Here is a 6,000-nt window from a genome sequence, read left to right as displayed (position 1 = left end):
GAAGTGTTTCAGAACATTGGAAAAAGTGGGAAAACCAGCCAATGGTGTGTGTAGAAGAAGAAAATCATTGAATTGCAGAGAATTTTTTCATGCGATATAGATATAATTGATAATTATGAATTTACTAATAAAATTGATTATTATGTAAATGATAGCTGACCAGGATTACAAACTGCTTTTTGGAGTTCATAACAATCGGAACCTCGATGCCGAGGTTCGTTGGTATCCAGGGGCGGTCTGGCTTGATTTGGGTCCCTCAGCTGGGGCCAATGATGGACCCCTTCCTCATCGGGGGGTTTGAGGGTCCTCCCCCGGAAAAATTTAAGAATTTGCATGCCCGGAAATAGATTTTGATGCTATTCTGGCTCTTAAAAACCAGATAAAATTTAATAAAAAATAGCAATTTCGGATGATAAAAATACTATGAAAAGTGAGACTTTCGCAGCTTATCAAATCTAATAATGCATTATGGTTCTATTTTCTATTGTAAAGTGCAATTGTCCCTCGAAGCTGCGCTGAAATCTAAAAATTCTCTAGAATAATTTTTTCGAATAACCCTTACAAAAGAGCATCAAGAGTCCCTTTTATCTTCTGACACCTTTATTTAATTTACCTTTTTATATAATCTCTTTACACTGAGAATGCAAACAGAGTTTAAAGCAGCTAATAAAAACGTAGAATTTTTATAACGGCAAAGAAACTTTTGGTTCAAGAAATCCGAGTCTTATCTTTACCAAACCGTTAATATTCGCTACGCATGAGACGCCAGCGTTGAAAGGGCCCCCTTAACTCGGGGCACTACATAGGAGATCGTCGAGCAGCCCACCAGGTGAGACTGCCCCTTTTCGTAACGGTGTATTTGGAAGAGGGGTTGTTGATTGATGAGTATTGACTACAGCCTTTTGCGATGCTGACACATTAACGGGAATAATTTTTACCGATACGTATCACATCATGAGCATTCGCTAAAAGATAGCCTTTTCCTTTAACATATGCTTATATTTCCGTAAAATTAATTTATTTCTTCATTTCATACGAATAATAGACTTTAAAGAAGATTGCCTCTCAAAACCTTTTATCATAAATTGCTGTGACCCTCAAAAATCAAAATATTTTGACGAAAATATCAATTTCATAAAATGATGAGTCAAAACATTAAGTTTGGTGAAGATAAAATGGAATTTGATAATAGTGTATAATGAAGTTATAGTAGTTATAATAAGCTAACATTGAATATTGAACCGCGAGTTAATGATAGGTAAATTACATGTGCTGTCCATTTATAAACAGTTTATTTACCAAGCAAAACATACATTTACATCTTAATTTGCATCACAATTTCATAAAGAATTCTGTGAGATGGTAAATATTCATGGCGATATTGACTTTTCAAAACAACAAATGCTGATTAATAATTTAATTGATTCACATGATGTGACTTCATCACATAAAGACTCTTTCTGACGCAGCAATTACATCTGAAACATCGCCATCGTCAATTAAACTCTGAGATAACAAATTTAAAATGCGGGAAGAACCCTTAAGTGCATATATCAAATTAGATAAGATCAGTCACAGGTCCCGCAGTCATACATAGGGAGAAAGCAACAGTAATATGTGAGATGGCGATATGGAGATAGCAAAGTAAAGACACTGAACTCATCCCATCGGCGCCAAATTCGTACACAGCATTCATGGATTTGTGACTCTAAAAACATTTCTCGTGCTCACTGGAACTCCATTTGTCCCTCCATTGTCCGAGTCACAAATGTGTCTACTGGACCTTCGCAGGAAGTCAAGTCTAAGCCTTATGAAGAATATCGCCAAATGCAATTCCATCCAAGATTTCCCGGCTACTTCCAGTGTTCACAGACTTGCCACTCGTAGCGCTGTTTAGTTAGCGTAAAGGGAAAAAGAGCTTATCAGTTAGTACAATTACTTTGGAGGTACTTATGTCAATTTTAATTACAAGAGAAAGCATGATATCCCAATTTTTAAACGAACATGAATAAGAGAATTTAATTGGCTTCTGAACATGAGATCAAGATTTAAATGGCAAAATCCAGGGACCACGTGATGGGTCTAATTGTAACTGACAACACATTTAGACATGAGGATCATTTTTCTAACATTCATGGGAAAAAGAATGGGAAATCGCGGCCCAAACTCTACGTTCTAATACTACCACGGGCCCGTTTCTCGGACAACCAGAGAAGCCAGGATGACTTCGCTTGGTGACGCATTCTTAGGAAGAGATGTAGAAGAGAGGGGGAGGTAATGAAGTCCACGAGCTAAGCAAGATGGAAGTTTTTTGCCTCGATGGACGAGCGTGCTTATCTTTTCCTCAGAATAAAAATGAACATAGCGCTCAAAGCGGCTGCACAATACGCAAAAGCTACAGAAATTATTTTATCTCCAAGCTGTATGTAAAATAAGTATGTAAAATCGAAAAGAATAGCGAAAAACTGACATGTGTGTTTATTAAATCCTAATAACTACCGATTTTCACAATTTTTATGTTCGATGGATAGTGTGTGTTCAAAGAATTTGAACAACGTACAAACGAACGCTATCGTCGAAAAAAGGCCAATTAAAGACCTTCCCATGAACGAAGATGCCAGAGAGAGGTCACGTGACTTGGCATGCTTTCTTTTTCAATCTTGATCGCACGTGCGGAAGCCAAACGATCCAACATAAACTGGGATAGCTCGTATTTTTTAATTTAATTATTCAAATACAGTCTTTAAATTGCGTAGCAAGGTTTTCGGGTTGACCTCCGCGTCGTTTCATCTTCATGACGGCAGTTTCGCCGGCGTTGCAGCTGGCGTCTTCAGGTTCGAAGTGTTTGATGCAGGTTTTTGCCCATCTTATAGGCCTTGATTTACCAATCAGAACGCACCTAGCCCAAACCAAGGCCTATATAAGACGGGCAAAAACCTGCATCAAACACTTCGAACCTGAAGACGCCAGCTGCAACGCCGGCGAAACTGTCGTCATGAAGATAAAACGACGCGGAGGTCAACTCGAAAACCTTGCTTCGCATGCTGCACCACCCCGCGAAAGTCTCCATCAACAACAGCCTTTAAATTGATTGTAAAGCTTATTATCTGAAGCTTTAACAAACTATAAAAAACTTTAAAAAATAAAACAAAGATTCAGGATAAGATGGCTTTTCGAAGCTGCCTCTTAATTTTTCTCTCTCTTTCGAAGCTGCCAGGAAATTTTGTTGAAAAAGGTTGGCAGTCTGTAAAAAAAAGGTGATCTCTTGGAGAGAGAAAGAAGGAATTTAGGTTAGTGTAGTGATTGGTTAGTACGTACGGCGCGGGTGGGAATGTGGAGTGAAAAGAATGGGAGTATTACTGAGGATCGGTACTTGCCATTTAAGGCATTGTGAGTCAAAGAATGATCATCAATATTCTTACGAGTGGATAGCGGGGCCAAAGATAGGGAAGTTTAAAAGTATACCGGGACTAGCCACGGTGATAACTTTTACGGTAGTCACCCGCGATGCACAATTGTGCAAAAAATCTATAGGGAAAAAACAACTGGAGGACAACAGAGGATTTGGACTGCTTTGACATCATATGCTCAGCAGTCCAGAAACACCTTGTCCGGTTGTGTCCACAAATATCCATGGGGAGGTATGACGCCTCGGTAGCTTATCTAGACAAAGCACTCGATCGGAAATCGGGGGATCCGGGTTCGAATCCTGGTGAAGTCGAATGATTTTTCACTATGGATTTTTCGCACAATGATAGGGAAGACGTTATTTCAGAACGAGAAGAATTACGGAGATGAGGAACGCGGTGTGGGACAAGCGAAATGAAGAATTCAATTATTACTATTAAGAATTAGGGGCGCTCAAGAATTTTCAGGTTAGCGGGACGGTCAGCATTAATTTCCAAAACTTAGATTTGAACTGGAACCTTTCGGGATCACCTGTAGGGTCTTCATTCAGGGCCTCCTCAGTTGTAAACCAATCTACAGCGACCGTTTTCCATACGCCGACCCAGGGGGCACGATGTTGCACCTCCCTCCCTGGTCGGAACCACGAAAATCGTCTCTGGGACAGCATGCTGGGCCCTCTGATTCACCGGCATGGCATCCGACAAACCCCCGGACGCTACCAATAGGATCGCAGCGAGAACGAAGATGGCCGTCGGTAGCTTCATGATCGTTTCTGCTTTTCGTCAACGAGAACTAGCCTCAAAAGTATTCGTCCGGACGTTTATATGCGCACTATTCGCGTTGCCATTGATAAACTATCTCTCCTTTCCTCATCGTCGGTGGAATACGAAGCGCTCGACCCTTTGCGACCTTTCAAGAGTAGGGGAGCTGAGTGGGATGATTTCCAACTCGAGAAATTCTCAGAAGTGTGGAGTTAAATCGAAAATAGAAGCTTGAACGTGATGTAAGGGCTTTATATTAGCCATGATAACACTTCGTGACTTCCACAATTTATTTTAAAAATACGACCAATTTCGGCTGTTAAGCCATTATCAAGTGAATTAAAGAATAAAAAAAATATGGCGGGGACAGGTTAATTTAAGAGGGATGATATATGAGGGGTACAGAAATTGGTAGAAGAAATACACAAAATCTTGGTTGCCAAGGAATACGAGTGAGTCTCTGTTCTGTGCAGATATCGAGTGGCAAATCAAATGCACTACCAAATTTTTTACATGATTTCTGTACGTAACTGTGCTGAGAAAGCAAAAGCACTTGTACCCCTTGGCTTCTCACCCCCTCATTTCCTATGCGAGTTTATTAGAGGATTGGTTAAGCACGGGGATTGGTTTATTAGGGGGATTGGTTTATTAGGGGGATTGGTTAAGCAGGAAGGGGAAAGGGGATTAGGGGAACAAATGTTGTCATTTAGGTTATGATGGTGAGGGTTTTGAGAGGGTGAGTAATAAGGGGGATGGGTTAGGAAAGGTTACGTCGTTGAGAAGGTTTCCATTTTGTGTAATCTCCCGAATTTCCACTGCATTCATTCTGCTTCCTTTCTCGGTGAAATGCAGTCTTTCCGCTTCAAAGTAGCTTCGGTGCCCGATCTGTAACAGGTGTTGGGCGAAGGCAAACGAATCATCCTTATTATTACGGCATGCCTTGTGTTCTTTCACTCTTGTCTTGAAATTGCGTCCCGTTTGGCTAATATAGTTATTAAAATATAGTATATGGTACAATGGTATAAAATAGTATAGTTATAGAATAAATAGTGAACGCCACGAAGTGTTGCCATCTATACAGACTGCCCGATTAATCATGTGTAATATTTGATTTTTAATTTTGGTATCTTCCCCGCGAGCTATAGTCATGAAAATTGGCAAGTTTATGGGAAAAGTTCCTATGTCTTGTTGAGTGTGAGAGCAAAATTTAACAACTTCGACTACTTGACCTCACAATGTGGGTCCAATCCTAAATTTTAAATTTGCCCTATTGAGTTTCAATATTTAAAAAAATCGAGATAGAAAAAAGTCTGAATTTCATTGACAAAGATGTCAATTGTTAGGTTTTCGGACACGAGAAAAACAGAAAACAACACTTTTATTGACGAAAATTCAACCGTTGACCCAGTAAGGTCACATCCAGGGTCTATATTGGGGTGGCAAAAAGAATACCATACCAACAAAGGTGTCGATCCACAGGTTTAATAGGGTGTCCAAGTCAGTGGAATAGTCCAAATACCCGTCTTATCCATTGATTGACCTCCACTCCTAATACGAAGGTCAAACGTCACAGAGGTAAACGTCGAGTCATGATGACAACCATCGTGTCGAGCAATAGGTTTGAAAGGGTGACCAAGTCAGTTTTGTAGTTCTCAGATCCACTTTGTTGATTGTTTTACCTCAGAAGATCATAATGGGGTGTCAAAGGTAATAGAGGTAAGTTTTCTAATCTCAGGGAAACTGTTATCCCCAACCAAAGGTTTTAAAGGGTGACTGAGAGAGAGTATCGTTATCCACATATCCATTTTGCTAAATTGTTGACCTTTTGAGG

General features: G+C 40.0%; 1 long non-coding RNA gene across 1 annotated transcript; it reads right to left on the bottom strand.

Annotated features, from left to right (window-relative positions):
* Window positions 1–1,275: 1,275 nt before the first annotated feature.
* LOC124162065 lies at window positions 1,276–5,450 on the bottom strand. Its single transcript, XR_006865476.1, has 2 exons — window positions 3,940–5,450; window positions 1,276–1,889 (listed from the first exon to the last, which is right to left on the bottom strand). It is a non-coding gene; the product is annotated as an uncharacterized LOC124162065 (long non-coding RNA).
* Window positions 5,451–6,000: the final 550 nt, after the last annotated feature.

The sequence above is a fragment of the Ischnura elegans genome, chromosome 7 (genome assembly GCF_921293095.1).
Source record: "Ischnura elegans chromosome 7, ioIscEleg1.1, whole genome shotgun sequence".
NCBI lineage: Eukaryota > Metazoa > Arthropoda > Insecta > Odonata > Coenagrionidae > Ischnura > Ischnura elegans.
This window is presented reverse-complemented; position numbering and strand designations above follow the sequence as displayed.